Below are 17,610 nucleotides of genomic sequence, written 5' to 3'. Positions count from 1 at the left end.
AGCAAATGCTAAGCAATTACCTCATACAGTCTTTTAAAATCATACCTTGTAGTATCCATGCCAAATTTCTGCAATGTTCTCATTACTACTATGCTAAAATAGCTATCTTTCAAAAATATTTTAGTATACTGATTCTTTAAAGAGAAACGAACATTGCATTAAATTAAACAAGGCTGACTTCTGTCTTCATTTTACACCTGCCAGGACAGTAAACGTTTAAGGTAAGACCCTTAAATCATCATTACCACTTCAGCAAACTCCAGGAAACGCAATGTTGCTTAAATCTCGAGAAAGCTGTCACGCGCTTTCCGGTATTAGCTATTCAATCACTGCTAGTTCAGTGATCTTGTTCGTAAAAATGAGCTTACCTCCAATCCAGCCAGTCTCATTGTTTGATTCAGCGAGGGATACAACCATCAAATTGTTTGTAATACCGCAATCCATCACTATACGTGCAAATCTGATGACACAGTCACTGAACTGGAGTCTTCAGAAATTCAAAGACAAGCAACAGGCCAAACAGAGGTCTATAATAACGATCTCACCGAGGGAAAAAACCCGAACAGTTGTACCCATTAACTAACGGTCTTACAGAAAAGCAGTGGGGACACGTTCTTGCTGTCACTGGTCAAATCTCCAAGGACAACATTTTGCCAAAGAATTAGAATAATCAGAAAGATTAAGACCCCAGCACAGAAAAGCAGGTAAATACAAACTCAGTTACAAGCACCCAGTTAATCCTACTGAAGACGTGAATCATACACATGTTAAACTCAGGGTTATGCCCAAATGACGGATAAACTTAAACTTGTTTTCCGAAATTACTGATAATGAAGCCTGATTCAATGACAGCAACAAAAAGAATGTTGGTTTGTCTTACCTTGCCTAGTACCCAGCTTATTTTGAAAGGGTCTATGTTTCGGTTTTCATAATGCTAAAAATCCAAGTCAAATGCAAGTCCTTCCACTCAGAAGGCAAAAACGAGACTCGAGACTACAACACACCTTCTGCACAAGAATTATCTGCACTGAAGGAACATCAAGCCCAAGAGTGATTTAAAAGCAGTGAAAGAAGAAACAGGCTCATGATAAATAAAAGTTAGTAACTAGTCTTTTCCCACCCATACACACACTTATCGGTATCCAAAACACACGATATAGCTGTTAACAGGCACCCGCCAACACTCTGTCCTTGTCGCTGATGGAAATTGAAATGTAACTGTCCTGCCATTCAGCTGTTCTCTAAAATTAGAGATGAACAAATCTGGGTAAATTTGGCTCAGCTCACTTTCTGACTCATTATCCTGCAAGTTCGCAATCCTTCCCACGTCACACAGAAAAGGCCACCGAATGTAATACCAGCTCTCTCACCCTTATGAGGCACTGCACACAGTCACAGCAAGGAATGCAAAAATCTAGCATTAAACAACAGGAAAGCCATACAAACAGTTCCGACATAACAGCAGAACAGCGCTTACGTGCTGAAATCTGCATTCAGAGAGCCAAATCTTTAACTGGTGGGAACTCAGAGAACTCCACCATTCTGAGCACAACTCTCCAGCTGCCTAGGCAGTGAGGCTCTGCCCTTCCAAACAGGAATATCTCCACCGACAGATTTTTTTCTCTCTCTCCCCCACATACACAAACACTTCTAACTGCTTATTGCGTAGCAATTTACCTTGAATTTTTATAAAATGTCTGTGATGTGAGGAAAAGATAACAACTAAACCCTAACATCAGTAAGTGCTAATAAATATTAATATAACATAAGCACCACTTTTATTGCAATGTGAAACCAGTTTATTACCCGCAGACGAAATCAAATTGCTGCCTTTATTACTGTCATGAATGTCTTCTAAGATATTTCTATTTACTCCTCGAGCATTCATCAGCACTCTGTATTTACAGCATCTAGTCTCTCTCCCTCTCCCTCTCTCCCCCCCCACTTATACATAAAAAAAATCTAAAAGCAGTATTTTCTGACACAGTTTTCCAATTAATTTACATATAGACACAAATGCACTCTATGAGATTCGTAGCAGACCAACTGCCAAATCCCGACACAGTTGTAACACCGACAGGAAATCTTCTCCTGCTTGTATCTGCAATGTGAACATTGAAAGCAGATAAATACAGAGTGTGCAGTCTGGTATCAAACACTCAAATTCCTCCAAATTATTCAACTGCCCCACGAACTCTACAGATAATGGAAAAAACCCACCTTTTGACGATAAACAGAACTAAGATGTTTGGCGACATTCCAAAGCCTTTCATTTCCTAAAGTGGTGCCTTTTATTAAAGTAACAGCACATGTAGAATAAGTGCATGTTTTTATGCATCCTGTAATTTAGAAAACCTAAGAGACTATTTCCCCGCCTCAAAGCTGATCATCTTTCATTACTACAAACTGCACTTCAGGTTTGAGTCACGCAGCCCTCACATTTTCTATCCATCCCCTTGCATTCTCGCTCCCCCGTGTTAAATAGAACTAACTTGAAAATTCTGACATTTCCAAGAGCGCTTGCCTGGTAATTTCCGTGCGGCACAGACAGCCTCCAATTACAATGAAATGGCTACAGTATGTTACCATTTTTAGAACATTCTTTGGTTTTCTGAAGTGAATCAAAGCTCTCCATGGGAGCTACTCCGATCAGCGTCAAAACAATCATGTGCTGTAAAGTCTCAGCATTAGAACAAGGCACTCGGAACTTTGCTTACACGGACGATATATAGGCATGTATAAAAATATCACAGAAACTTCCATAAGGGGACTGCCTCTATATTCCTACATTTTAAGACTTCTCTTATTAGGAAGTTAAAATAGCTCCCAAGAAAAGGCATGAATTCAAGCAATCGCGTTTCCCTCCTCTAACCCGGTCTCTTTTGTCTGGTTCCCTATACACAGGCCAATTAATTACTTCTGGCTATAAAGACCTAGATATACAAACAGGCTGAGAGCTCCGTCCTTCTGCTGCACTCTCAGGAATCATCAACAACATGAAAGTGGTTTTAGTTGATCTCCTTCTGCTTGTGCTCCTCGGTGGAGACTCCTCCCAGACACTCGCAGGAGACAAACCCGTTCCATAAACGCTGAAGCAGCACATCCATACCTACACCCCATTTTCACGTGAAGCTGCAGAGGGGATGTTCAGGGACACGAAGGTTGCAGAGGACAGAACCATAGTACCTGCTCCAAAATCGGGACTTGCCATGGTTTCCTGGTCGTTTCAGTTCTTGCAGCGTGGTGTTTGTTCGCCAGTCCCCACGGAAGCAAATTTGGAAGGGTTGCTCCCAGACTCTCCCAACACCAGCCATCAGACAGGCAGTGTAAGGCCACCTCTGCTTCTCCGTTCCCGCTGAATACTCCACCGGCTTCACTGGAAATTTGTGGCGATGTAAGGAATACCGTGTTGGTCCTAATCAGGTTTTATTCAGTTGCTGAGAGTCTTTATTCAGTCTTTGATACCAGTGGGTGTTTGACCCTATTGTAGACCAAATGAAAATGCAGATTGAGAACAGCAGAACGCCAGGCACTTTAGAGGGATTGACCATATACGCACGTCTGGGATATTTAAAGGGAAGTCATTTATAATCAGGAAGCATAAGTGCTTATTCCGAATCTGACATTTAAATACCCCATCAACAGCAACCAGCATTGCAAGATGGTTTAATTAACCTGAAAGGATGTAATTTTATGCTATTTAGCAAGAAATACAAATTTTAAAGTGCTTTTACGCAGTACATATCAGAGTAGTATGGCCAAATCCTGCTGTTAGCTACCCATATTAAATATGGAGTAAATTCATGTACCTCCCTTAATAAACCTGAAATTAAGATGGTGTAAATACAAGCAGAATCTGTCACACATACTCTATAATCCATTTCCTAAAATTACCATGCTCTTTACAACATTCTAATGGTAGAGTTAAAAGTTGGTAAAGCTCCAGTGACAGAATGGATCACTGGATGGTGCGTGGGGCTGTGAATCCTTGGGGTTCCCCCTCTCCTTGACTTCTTCTTTATTATTATTCTTAATTTAGTTTGGCTGAGCCACCTCTCCTCTTCGACATTTACAAGTATCTCCCGAAAAGCTATCAAAGGATGATCCAGGAGACTGAATACGTGATATTGAACCCTTTGAGGTCCAAAACTAAATGAATCCAATGTCTTCACCGTACTCGTACTCACAGTGTGGCTGACATCCTTCAGAAAGCCTGAGAGGTGTGGTCCACCGGACAAACAGCGGGACTGTGATGGATGAATCTGGGCTTTCTGCTGCTGCGTGACCCCACAAGTCAACTTCAGCTCTCTGCACTCTGGTTCCCTCACAAATTTTGCCTTGCCTGCTTGCACGACATGCACTTTAGCAGACGCTCCCTCCAACAGCTATGCCTTTAGTGTCTGCCATGGAGACCAGACAGGAAGGCTAATCAAGTAGTTAATATGCTAATAAGACTCTGCCTCAACTCTCTGCTCTATCAGGGGACCTGTGTGCCCCCAGGCAAGACACTTGGTCCTAGGTACCACAAGTAGAATTTCCAGAGGAATTTAGGACAGGGAACACTTCAGAGAATCTCGGTCTCCATCTCTGCCTGTCACAATCTTTGCAAAGTTCTTGACACAAAATTCCCTATCTACGCTACTGTTCTTCACAGCAGATCCCACAAGTGGGATCCCAGAGAAGTATTTGGTCCTTCAGAGCTCTCTGCAGGTTCCTCTTAACACTGTCTAGTAGGACCACACTTCACGATTCCTCTGTCTACAATAACTCTGGTTTACGAACCCTCTGGTTTATGAACCCATGGGCATGATGGCACCGGCAGTAGCACAACAACCTCATCCTTGGGCCTGCCTGTTCAGAATCTCCCTGCCACAGGCTTTCTATGCAGTTCTCTCCTGTACAGTTATTTCTAATAGAACACTGTTACCACACCAAGTTGCCCTCACAAACTGGCAGAAGCAGGTAAGTCAGAGTGTTAATTTGGCCCTGGCAGGAGACTCAGCTCCTGCTTCGCATTTGAGGAGATTGTAAAGAACAGCACAATTTGGGGAAAGTCAGTAGGAACTGTCACCCACACAGAGCAATCACTTGTCTGCTCCAGGAGAGACATCCAGAAACCAGCACACTGCCAGATAAAATGAAGTTCAAGTAAGCCCTCAACTAAACTCTTCAACATCTTGAAACTCACGAGCCATTGCTGATCAGCTCATACCTCGAGAAAGATGTAACTGTTGTGATGGTAAGACCAGAAGCCATGGGCTCCAGAAATGCAACGACTTTTTTTGGTACTTTACAGACAGCCTGGTATACTTCTGATGCCAACAAGACTGCCGGTCTTCCTGTAGATTGCCAAAATGACCATGGTAGTCATAATCCATAACGCAATGTCTTCATTTTTCCCCTCCCCTAGACCTGTGCAGAGCCTCCGGATCTTTCTTTCGCCCCTCCTTGCTCACTAGTTCTCATTTGTGCCTGCATCTTGCACACTGAGATCAACGTGGATGCTGAAGACTGCGCAGCAGACCACGGAGTAAGTATGAGGGAGATCGGTAAAGAGCTATGGCAAGAGCTAAAGCAAAGGCCGTAGCATGCTCCAAGGACTTGTGGGACAGGTCTTGTTCCCAAGGATGCTGTGGGCAGCATGGACGTGTCTGAGGCATTCTCACGACGACTGCAACGGCCAGTGGTGTGGCTGCCAGTACAGAGATCCTGCCTAAGGCAGCCCTGTGAAGAAGCACAAACAGATCCTTTACTTCTCAGTTTTCCAACAGCAAAATGTGGAATAATAGCACCTTAGTCATAACAACTCCATATTGTGAGGATAAATTTGTCGCCATGTACTCAGACACTGTGGTAACATGGATCATAGAAAAAAGCTATATATAGCCACAGATACCAATACAGATGAATATATCTATGAATAAACCTCTAAGTACTACTGCAATACAAATAATAAATAAAAGTCAAAAAGACTAGGTCATACACGCAGGTGGATTTCCAGTTATGGAGGCAGCACTTTTACAGAGAGCAGTGGAGCACATTAAGTGGGATGGTGAAGAGAAAGGTAATAAATCATTCTACAAATAAATTATTCTGAAAAATGGCCATCACAGACAGAGGTATGTTCTTAAACTTCTGGAATGCAGTTTTTTCTAGTACACTGAATATACAGATGGCTAAGAAGTATATACGAGCAACCTCTTACATGTATAAAAACCACTCTTTCCTGAAAAACAACGGATACCCATGTAGCCTGCTCAATCTAGACACGGATACAAGTAGTTCCTTGAGCTGTGGAGTTCATTAAGCATTTGGGGAGAACAGTTTACTATCTTGCCAAGAATTCATAATACTGAAAATCCTCATACTCTATTTCACTTTGAAATAACCTCCCTGTATAGAGAAGCCCCCAGACACAACAGCACATGTGCACGGGGAAGCTCGCCAGACTGTTCTCCAGCTGACCCAGGAATACACGTGTCGGCAGGAAAGCACGGAGAGGAGCAGGAGGCAGATTTTATGCTCTGGCCTGTGGAGTCCTGCTGGCCAGGGAGTCAGTGCCTTGCTAAGACGCTTCCCAAGAGCCACACAGAGCCTCACACCAGGATCACAGACAAGAGACAGCTCTTCTGTCACAGCAGTATCCAAACGGTCCTGCACCTAGTATCTGCTTCACATTTTAGAAGCCCCTGGGACTTAGGGTAGGTGGCCAGGGCACACACGTTACACGACAGGTATATACAGAGAATACTGTTTATGTTGACAAGGTGAGAGCCAGTTCTGGCAGCCCTCTCATTCCAGGGTCACGGGTAACTTCTAAGCCAGCAACAGCGGGCTGCGCAGAGACAGCCAAGCTACCCGCAGACGACATCTCTCTGGAACTATGGAAGTGGAGCTGCCTGAGGGGCAAAGGTGACCTTGAGCAGCACCCAGGGTACCGCTCCCAGGACCCTGGCCACCTCTGCAGAGCCACTCTGCGACGCATTTCTGTGCAGCAACTTGGTGTGTCTGGATCCTGGTGCTTCACGGCCCGGTGCAGACACATCGTTCCAGTGCTTTTTTCTTTCACTACAGCTCCTGAAAAGCAGCCAAGGGGTCTGGCAGCTGCATGCCCCCCTCTCTGCTTGTTCTCCCACTAGCTGGCTGATCAAACTGTCTTTCAGACGGCCAAAGGGCTTTCTGCTTTCCCCAAACTAGGTTCTGGGATGCCTGCTGGCCCTCGGTTTTGCTATGTAGAAGAGAATGAGGAGGTAGCAGAGGGGCATTTTCTTTACCCAGTACATCGTTCCAGCACAGCAGATGGGACTTTGTCCTTCAGCGAAGCAACCTCAGATCCTGCTTTCAGTCAGGAAATGGTGGCTAGCATAGGAAATAGCAAATACCACATAAATACAGTTACAATAAAAATATAATTGGAGAAGTTTATATGAAAATCTCTTTATACCAAGAGTACTTTGTAGGTACAGGCATGCTGATATTCTACAACTATCCCGTAGCTCTAGGGCATTCTCTATACAAAATACCAACAGCTATTCTCTGAAGGCAAAGCACTCCGAGCGTGCAGACAGCACACGCCGGCAAAATTCAGCTTATGCCAGCAAAATTCCGCTTTTGCCAACATAACTTGCTCCAGCTCATCCAAATGAAACTCTTAAGCTTCAGTTCTCTAAGCAGGAGAAGGAGCTGCACTCGTGACGTCCCTGCACGTACACTGTGATCAGTGCACCTCCATCAGTTCTGTCCTCATACGCCGGACTGACACGGAAAGGCTGCCAAGGAACAGTGCGGATCCAGCGCTAGTTTCTGGAGCTCACAATTTCCAGTGCTTACAGATCTCAATCGTTGTTAATATCGCAACGTTTCCTGCCTCTAATAAAAGATGTGATAAATAGCTAAACAATCCTCCAGTATCTGCTACACATGTATTTATTTAGATACTTTTTAATGCAGATATGGCTTCCATTACAGCCAACAACATTTCAAAATCCCTTTAAAAATCTGCTGGGTAAACAACAGCCTAAAATGAAACCGCTGACACGCAGCTCCCCAAATAAAAATTCTGTAACAAACTTACATTTAATCCTATCTATATTAGAAAGCTCTGTATTTAGATTATAGTGCTTGATGTCCTATTTTTTTCTGCCGAGTTTAATTTAGCATTTCATTCTTCCTTTTAGATACCACTTAAGATGACCGTATACGTATCCTGATCCCCTTAAATGCTTTCGAGCAGAAACCACTGTTCAGAAACTCGTAACATTACATTTCATGCCTCTGCCCTTTGCCTCACTTTGCAGATGCAGAGCAATAGGCTACACTACACCAGTAATCTCATTTCCTACTATCAGCTTGCCACCTTAACCCAGTTTGCAGAAGGCTGTCGTTATCCCCTATCTCACAAACTTCATAAAATTTAGCAGCAAAAAATACTTTTCCGAGCCAGAAGAATGCCACAAAAAAAAAAAAAAAGAGTAAACGCTGATTAATAAATGTCAACAATGAAATTTCCCTCCAGCACTCGAGTGCTAATAGCTAAGGTGTTACTGCAATTGATTTGTAATCCCCACTCTGGGAACAATCAAGGATACTGAGCATGAAGCAAGAATAGATTTTTTTTTCCACTGGACCAGAAAAAGAAACCTTGCAAAACAAATTTAATTTGGGTAGAAGAGTGATAATTAACATGCAATCCAGCACTGAGCTTCCTGACAGCTTACGACCAAAGGTCAGCTTGCACTTTTTTACATTTACAGTTCAATATTTCTAATTGTTTTTATCCGTGCCTGCTGACTGTTCTCAAAAGATGAAACCACTATAGTTGTTGGCTTCGGAAACTTACCATTGCTCAGCTGCTTCTTCATAAATTACTCCCATAATTGGAGATATTAAAACCCAAAACTACAGTTGTTGAAAACTTGCAATGTGAAGACATTGCTAAAGAAAAACACTGGACCCTCTTCCCCTAGCAAAACCAAGGCAAAGCCCAAATGCTGGACAACATCCCCATGCTATTCCAGTAACAGCAAGCTTCTGCTTACAATGAAGCTGCTCTTTGCGAGAGAAGTTGTAACGCCAGGGCAAACACTGTTCCAGCTTTGAGAGAACGCGGAACAGAAACACGCGCACCAGCCTCGGCGCTTTGCTCCAGCGCGTTGCAACGCACTGCTGACCGCCGCACGTCGAGGGACGGGGACGGTGGGAGTGGGACCCATTCGCCCTTCTGAAAAGACAAATGAGAGCACCACAGGTAACTCAACAGCACGCCGGGGTGGGTCCAAGGCCTTGCTGGACTTGTCGATGCCGAAGGAGGACTTGCTCGGACTCGTGTGTCAAGCACCAAAGAGTTAACAAAATGGAGGGGTTTGACTTCCACAACGAGCTTTGCTGATCTGACCAGACAGAAGGAAGGGGTGATGGCCCACCACCATCAGCTAAGTGACACCTGGGGCGATGAGATGGACACACAGCCAGACCTTGCTTCAGTCAGAACACGGAAGGCCTCCCGTAGGCACGTATTCAGCTCCCCGCCCCGAGGGCATGCCGAACCGCTGAGTCCCGCTTCTGACGACACAACGCGCTCTGCCAAGAGCCAACTCACACGTAATAAAGGATTTAGTCCCACCTCACCAAGATCTGCCAAAGATTTATTAAAAGTATAAAAACTGGCACTTGAAAACCCTCTTTTGGACGAGGAGCCAAACGAAAACTTAACCGATGGGCCGGTCAACGGGCCTGAACCTCTCTTCTTTCCCCCCAAGAAGGGACGCCTTTTTGGTAAGAGTCGCGCCTCCGACTTTGTCAGACGTATCCCCAGGAAAATATCACCAACTAAAGCACTGAACTATTAACTTGAGCTGAATTTTTGTAGACGGTGGATTTATGAATGGCGATCCCGAATCCGTGATACCTGATGCCGGAACAACTCACCCATGGGTTCAACTTTGCCAGGCTGTTTCAGCGAAGGTCCCTGGCAGCACAGTTCACCCCTTAGACACGAACCGCTGACCAAGTCTGGGACCAGGAGTGGCTTCAGCCTCACCGAGGCTCCTCTCTGAGAAGGGGTTTGGAAAGCAAGGGGGTCCGGAGCGTGGCCAGCAGGGTAAGGGAGGTTCTCCTGCCCCATCTGCTCTGCCCTGGTGAGGCCCCATCTGCAGTGCTGTGTCCAGTGCTGGGCTCCCCAGTTCAAGAAAGATGAGGAGCTACTGGAGAGAGTCCAGCGGAGGGCTGCGAGGATGAGGAGGGGACTGGAGCATCTCTCCTAGGAGGAGAGGCTGAGGGAGCTGTGGAGTCTCCTTCTCTGGAGATGTTCCAGTCCCGCCTGGACAAGGTCCTGCGCAGCCTGCCCTTGCCCGTGTTGCACCTCATCAGGTTCCCCTCTGTCCCGCTCTCCAGGTCCCCTCGCAGCCTTCCCTTCCCCGGGCGGAACCAGCCCGGCTCCCTCAGCCTCCCCCCGCAGCAGAGCCCCGCTCAACCCGCCCGCGGGCCGAGTCCCCGCACCGTGGGGCACCCGCAGGGGTGGGCAGGGCCCCCCTCCCCTCCGTCCCCTCGCAGCCACGCCCCCTCCCGCCCCCCGCGGCGCCCCGCCCCCTCAGGCCTTACCTTGGCCGCGCTCCGCGGGGGCTCCCGGCCCGCCGCTACCACCGCGACGGGGGCCTCGGCCGGCGGGACGGGGGCGGCCGGGCCCTGCCCGCGGCCGCCGGGTGCCCTGAGGAGCGCCGGGACGCCGCCGCCCGCCAGCTTCCGCCGGGGAGAGCAGGGGAGCGAGGAGCGGCGGCCTCACCCCCCGCCGGGCCGCGGCCGGGATCGGGGTTCGTTCGCTCCCGCGGGTTTCTGGGGGGGGGAGGCGGGCGGGGGGTTTCGCCCGCCATTTCGCTCGGGGCTTTCCAAGTCGTCTTTGGTTTTTTTTCCCCCTTTCCTTTCACGTCCGTTTGTGCCCGGAACCAACGCTCCCGGTGCGGGTCGAGATAACGCCGCGGCTTTCGTTAATGGCAATAAAAAGCTTAAAAAACGTTATTTTCAGCCCCCGCCGGTCCGCAGTCCCGTACGCGCCCTGCCTCACCTCAGCGCTTGGCTGCTCCTCGGGTCCCCTCACCCCGCCTCACTTTGCACTGGGGTTTTTCTTCCCCCCTTTAACTTTTTCCCCCTCCCTCCCTTCCTGCTCTTCCACCGTTTTTCCAGCGGGTTTTGTGGTTGTTGGGGTTTTTCCCAAGCTGACCTTTCCGCCCGACACCCGCGCTGTCTCGCAGCTCTCCGTCTCTCCGAGCAGTTGTACTTTTAAACTGCCCCAGCGTGGCCACGCTGTGACGGGAGCGCAGGGACTGTGGTCTTGTCACGGCATCTCCTCCAAGGCCTTGAGGTTTCTGCAGGCACCGGGAAGCGGCCGTGAGGCAAACGCCAGCGTCTGCGTAAAATGCTCTCGAAAAGAAACTTCGATGAAGCTGCTGCACTTTAACTGAGCTCAGAAGCTGTTCTGGTGAGTGCTGCCTAGGCAGGCGGGGCACACGCGGAAAAAAACCACTGGTTCAAGCCTCTTTGGATACTTCGAAAGACTTAAACATCTCATTTTTTTACAAGAGTTGCCATCCAAGGTACTTCGTCCTGCAGAGACTTCTGCCCGCGCTCAGCTGCGTTGGCTGAGCGGCCCTGTCGGCTCCAGCGCGGTGACATCCAACGTGCAGCCTTCCAGGGAGCTGCGCTGCCTGCCCGCGTCTGCTGCTGTGCCGTTAAAGGCATTAAGATTTTCCTTGTCAGCTTCTCTGTTTAAAATACAGCGCATATATATGTGTGTGTATAAAGTCACAGGTGTGGGTAGTTCTTTCCAGAATCAAGGCTGAAAATCCTGCTTCTGGGCATACAGTAGAAGCCCAAAACTGACGGACTGCTAACAACGTACCTTCCTTCTTACCTTCAAACCCATCCCTCGCTTGAAGGCTGCAAAGCTTTACTTGCCAAGTTTGTTTGCTCCGGGAACTGTAGTTTTTGTGTTGATGTGAAATAGCAAGCGTGCACTTTATCAGAGATACTTCCTTCATTTTTTAATATACAGAAATTACTTTTCTAATGTCAGCATTATTCGAGTAATCGTGACTTCATATAAATTGTTTTAAGCTTTGGTCATTTTTGCCTTTACCTTTTATTCTTCGTTAAACTAATAGTCATGCCAAGGAAGCACAGGCAGTATTTTCCTTAGTGCTGTTGCGTGTCACAGATGTTCTGAAGAGGAAAGAACTTCTCTTTCAGTGCAGAAATTCACCTGTATGTTAGTTAGTTTAAAAGTACTCAAGTGAAAGCCAGGAAGCTCAGGTGCGTTTTATGTAGGTGGAAAAAGTTGCTGATGACAAAATTCTATAAAATCACTATTTCTCTGTTTTGTTGTAATACCATTTTCCACTGGTATTGCTTGCACTGGTGTGCTGCTACTGATGCAAAAGGACTGTCTGTAGGAGAGCTGACCACCACCTCTCCCCAGCTCTGCTGGAAACCTCCTCGGGCAGTGCCGTCTTAACCCGTACAAAAATACAAAGCTTTCCGATTCGGACTTCATCTTTGCGGTTGCATTTCTGCTTTGATTTCTGTCATGCGAAGAACTCGGGAAGCTCGCAGGCTGTTGGAAGAGGCTGTTACCGTGCTATAAATCCATCACCTGAGTGGAGCTGGTCCAGGAGTGAAATCCCAGCTCCGCTGCTGACAGCGGTAGTGCCAGCGTTCCTTTTTCTGTGAAACTGAGAGCGTTCGCTGTCCCTGACAGGTCGCTGTGTTGATGAAATGTCTTTTAACGTTTGTCCTCAGACATGTGAACATTTAGATTACTGAATGGAAAACTTCTCACAGAAATACTCAGTGTTACTTTACTAATTTTGTATTTTCACTTCAATAAAACTCCTGGCATGTAATATTCTAGTGGCATTAGTATAGCTTTGCTTTTCTCTCCGGCCGTTGAGCAACAGAAAACATCCACGCAAACAAAACTCCACGATCCCAAAAGATCTACAACCTTTAGCAGCCCAGTGGAAAAAGCAAGTAAATAAGCAGGAGTAAATTATGCCTTTCCTGACACAATTCAGTAGGAAGTAACTGCTTTTTATCTTGTTCCAAAACTGCAAATTGTACCAAGTGAAAAAGCAGAAATGGTGCAACCAAACAAAATCACTACTCAAACTACCAACCGTCCCATTTGCACTGTTGAACATTCATCTCCTAATGGAAAACTTTCATTTTAGTTTAGGTCTGGGGGCTTTTCTAAGTAAATACAGGGAAAAAATTGTGTCCCTGTGACAGGCTTGCAAGGACCAATCGGTCCATGCCAGCCATCTTCCCCAGGGAATAATGCTGTGCTAAATTCATTTAAATAACTGCAGATTTTAAAAACTAAATATGGAAGCACATACAAAGGATCAGGTGCTCAAGATCAGCTTCCAAAAGACAGTTACAGAAAAATAACTGTTTGGGGAAAAGCAGCGACAGTATCTCTTCTGTCTCTCATTTATTAATTTTCTGACAATGTACCTACCCAAACTTCGGAAATACCCCCCTTAACCAGATTGTGTTAGTTAGGAGATGAGCTATGATAAGCTATTACGCATTTTTTTCTTTGCAACAACAACCATTTTTATTTTATAACCCCATGAGACATTGATAAAGGACTGTTGGCAGAAACAAAGATGATATGAGAGATTAAAAAAATACTCAACAAAACCTACATCTGCTGTATTCTATTTCTGCCAGATTAATTAAAAGAATAGTCTTGGTTTTTACAGAGAGAGAAAATCTGCATTTTGAGAATCAGTCAGCATAACCTATTCTCTGACATTTTTGGAATGATGAATAATAAGAAACTAAGCAAGCTTTGGACACTGCAGCTGAAAACGTGCTGATATAATGAAGAGCCAAAAGAAAGAAAAAAAAAATAGAAAAAAATACTGGCTTTAAATCCTGGAAAGCAGGTCGCTGCTTCTCATCCACAGCAGAACAGTCCTCACAACACACCAGTTCTGAAGCGGTGCCTTTCCAACAGCAGCACAACTTTGTCACTGCAGGATGCCACGGGCAAACCGGAGCTGGAAATACGCATGCCAGTCACACGCAAACGCGCCGCAACGGGCTGGAAAGCTGCCGCTTCTTTATGATTTCCCATCTTGTACGTGGCACGGTCTCAAACTATTCAAAGCAGAGGTAATATTTTCTCCATACCTATCGAAATAACTCTGGCCTTTCCAGTTATTTGTAGATGTCAGACCTCCCCCCAGCCCCTCCTTCATATCGAGGGCTGTGCTGTAAAGGTTTGCCGGTGAGAAGGCAACCGGGCAACAGTTTCAGCCTCCCCTACGAGCAGTTACTCAAATGCTACTTCTCCCATCACGTACCACGAATCATTCTGCTCAGCGAGTAAAGAAACGGGAAGCGCAAAGGGAGCACGGATTTGAAGGCTGCTGTGATACGGGCACTGAGCAATACGGTCCCCGTACGCGCGCGCGCACAGACTCCAGCCAGACGTCGCACCGACGGCGTCACTTTAAGGTTTCGGTTCCTTCGTTTTACTCAGCTGCAGCTTACATCACGTCTTCAAACCCTTACCAATGCCATGCCAACTCCACCTTGCACATATGTCTCAGCTAAGGACATGGCCCCATTCTGCAGTGGAGGAGCACGCAGCTACCGGCCGCTCTTCGACGCAGCAGTGGTTTCAACTAGATGCACGCCTCTCGACAAACCTTCACGTGTTCTTAGTAAAATATGAGACCTGTGTAAAAAGGACCTAAAATTCACTGTCCATCACATTTACATTTTAAAACCTACGTGCTGTAGATGGAGACTTGAGTCCATTAACCCCTCCAGAACCATGCTCTCCTGACACAGCCGTTCCACTGTGAAAAACTGCCGTTGTTTCCAGAGCAGTATCAGTTCTTTTCCCTAGCAGCCCCATGGCTAAGAGAAAACATTTGGCATCACCCCAAGAGTTTATTTAGCCTGAAGAAGACTGGCAGTCCACTTTCAAAACAAAATGATGGCTTGTCAGTTAAAAATTTAACATTCGTCTAAGGCCCTGCATGCAAACCAGCTGAGCAGACTTCTCCAGCAGCGAGGGCCGTGACCTCTGTTCATTCACTCAATTGTCACAATAAAACTCTCCTGAACAATGGAATATTTAATATTTGAAGAGTGACAACACGCAAATGCATCGCAAACAGGCCACCAGCCCCTGCCCTTCAGCACAGCGCCTTGGGACTTTGGTACAACGCCATGAATTTCCACGAATTTCTCACGTCTTTCCAAGATGCCACTCGCACACACGGCTGGCCCTGCCTCCTCCGCACCTGAAGTCACAAACGGACCCCTGGAACAGAAACGAGCAGGGCTCTGGCCACACAGGAGCACGGTGGAGGCAAAAGGCTCCCTGGGCAATGTCCAGGACAAGGGGCAACGGGCACAAACTGAGGCACAGGAAGTTCCGTCTGAACTCGAGAAAGAACTTCTTCCCTCTGAGGGTGACGGAGCCCTGGCCCAGGCTGCCCAGGGAGGCTGTGGAGTCTCCTTCTCTGGAGATATTCCAGCCCCGCCTGGACAAGGTCCTGTGCAGCCTGCTGTAGGTGACCCTGCTTGGGCAGGGGGGTTGGACTAGATGACCCACAGAGGTCCCTTCCAACCCCTACTATTCTGTGATTCTGTGATTCTGTGGGCTGTTTGTGTTTATTCCCTGTCCCTGGACTCCCACCAAAAATACCGCCGTGGGGCACCGGGTTGCCTGTGCCCAAGGGGACGACAGCAAAGCGTGTTGTCATACAGCCAAGGATGAAGGCTCTCGCACGGACAAGTTCTGTGCGCTGCTCCCGAAACACTGTATTTCAATGCGACTGTGTGCAAGACGTGCAGCCGAGGAGGAGGAGGAGGAAGGCTGGGGTAGTTCCTCCTGCCAGTCTCTGGGTAAGCGACCTGTCAGTTTGATGCAAGCGCTCTCCCGAGCTGGGGTGGGGGAAGAGAGGGGGAGAAAGGAGGGGAGGGAGGAGAAATTGCTCAGCAGAAGTATTTTTCATAACCCCCAGGGAGGGGGTCACCGCAGCGTGGGATGGAGTGCGGTACCCGGCGGCAGGGAGCCTTCCTCTTCCTCCTCCTATGCGTGTCTGTGTCCCCCAGCCTCTCCTAACAGACACCCCCAAAAGGGCAATTAATAAACGAGGAGGGAGCGACTGCCTGCCTAGGTGGGACTTGGGTGTTCGTTTTTGTCAGGAGGATCAAAAAAGTTCTGAAGGAAACCCGGGACGCGCCCCGGCCACCCTTCCCGGGGCGGACGCCAGGCGAAGGGGCGAGCGTGGAACACGGGCAGGGGGCTTCACGCGGGCTCACGTACAACCTCAACGTTATTATTTTTATAAGGGCTTCTTTTGTCTGTTGGTTTCTTCTTTTTCTTTCTCTTTCCTTCTTTTTTTGACAACGTCCTGCCTGCCTGCGATTAGAAGTAAGAACGTCTTCCTTCCCCTCTATCAGATCTCAGTTAATTAGCCATCCCTGCAGCAGGCTCGAGGATTTCAATTCAAAGTGAAACTCGTTCTAATCAAAACTGCAGCAAACTGGGGGTTTTGTTTGACTTTCAGGTTACAGTCAGTTACTGTAGCACTGCTGTCCACACCGCATTGCCAGCTGAGTGCTTTCAGCATCCCTCTACCAGTGTGCAATATTTAATCGGCACACGGATCCAATCAGCACAGCAGAGGGGAATCGAGTGCGTGCATTAATTTACTTCCAGTCGAAAAGCAGTAAAGCAGGTCAGAAACACATAACCTCCTCCCTTCCCCCCTCCTTTCACCTCCCAAACAAACACACAGCACATCAGAAGAGTTTGGGCGGCGGGGGGGGGAATGAAAGCCACCCCCTATGCCGCCAGCTTGGAGAGTCGGGCAATAAATCAGTCGTTCCTGCCAAAGAATGACAAACACTGCCTGGAACAGAAGAGGGGAACAGCCCCCCTCCTCCCCCAAACATGCCCCCCAAAATCCTCTCTCAAATTAATTACGTTGGGTAATTGTTTGGTTTTTAATCTTTGACTCTTTTCAAGCTAGAAAGATGGCTGAATGATTACCCCTTCTGTGTATGACATTAATTAGAAAGAGAGCAAATGCCGGGAAATAATGAAACAGTCTTTCCATTAAGGTGCAACGGCTTTGGATTTTCCAACCAGCCACGTTCTGCAGGAAGGGCTTCCGTCAGTGTCACTGGTGTGATACTGCAGCACACAAAAGCTAAACTTTTTCCACTACCAAATCTCCCCTCCTCTTTCTTGCTAACGCTCTGAAGACAACCAAGCTCCCTGTCTCCTTGGTACCGTAACGAGAACATCGATGCCTAATATTATTTCACAAGGGATCGGTTACAACATGAACCTTGCGTGAACAAACTTGTGCAACCCTGCAAGCAAAATCACCACTCAGGAACGTGACGACAGGCAACATTTAAACCCCCCAGCCCAGCTCACCAGTCTGAGGTGGCCACAGCTCTCGGCGTGGCTGCTTTCCAGGGCAGGGCGGCAATGAAGAATTAGCAGATTTGTGTAAAGAGAGAATTTTCCAAACCGGTACATGCTCTAACAACGGTAACAGTGGCCTTAGAAAAGCACAT

The 17,610-nt window shown here is 47.2% G+C and overlaps 1 protein-coding gene and 1 long non-coding RNA gene across 5 annotated transcripts in view; one reads left to right on the top strand and one right to left on the bottom strand.

Moving 5' to 3' along the window:
• The window catches only part of PHF21B (PHD finger protein 21B), a 163,418-nt gene that overhangs the window by 57,257 nt on the left and 88,551 nt on the right, over positions 1 to 17,610 (bottom strand). The window lies entirely within an intron of this gene.
• LOC142360537 (uncharacterized) lies at positions 10,673 to 12,900 on the top strand. Its single transcript, XR_012763141.1, has 2 exons — positions 10,673 to 10,808; positions 11,247 to 12,900. It is a non-coding gene; the product is annotated as an uncharacterized LOC142360537 (long non-coding RNA).

Source organism: Opisthocomus hoazin, chromosome 1, assembly GCF_030867145.1.
Source record: "Opisthocomus hoazin isolate bOpiHoa1 chromosome 1, bOpiHoa1.hap1, whole genome shotgun sequence".
Lineage (NCBI taxonomy): Eukaryota > Metazoa > Chordata > Aves > Opisthocomiformes > Opisthocomidae > Opisthocomus > Opisthocomus hoazin.
Note: the sequence above shows the minus strand (reverse complement) of the source record. Positions and strands in the feature narration are given on the sequence as shown.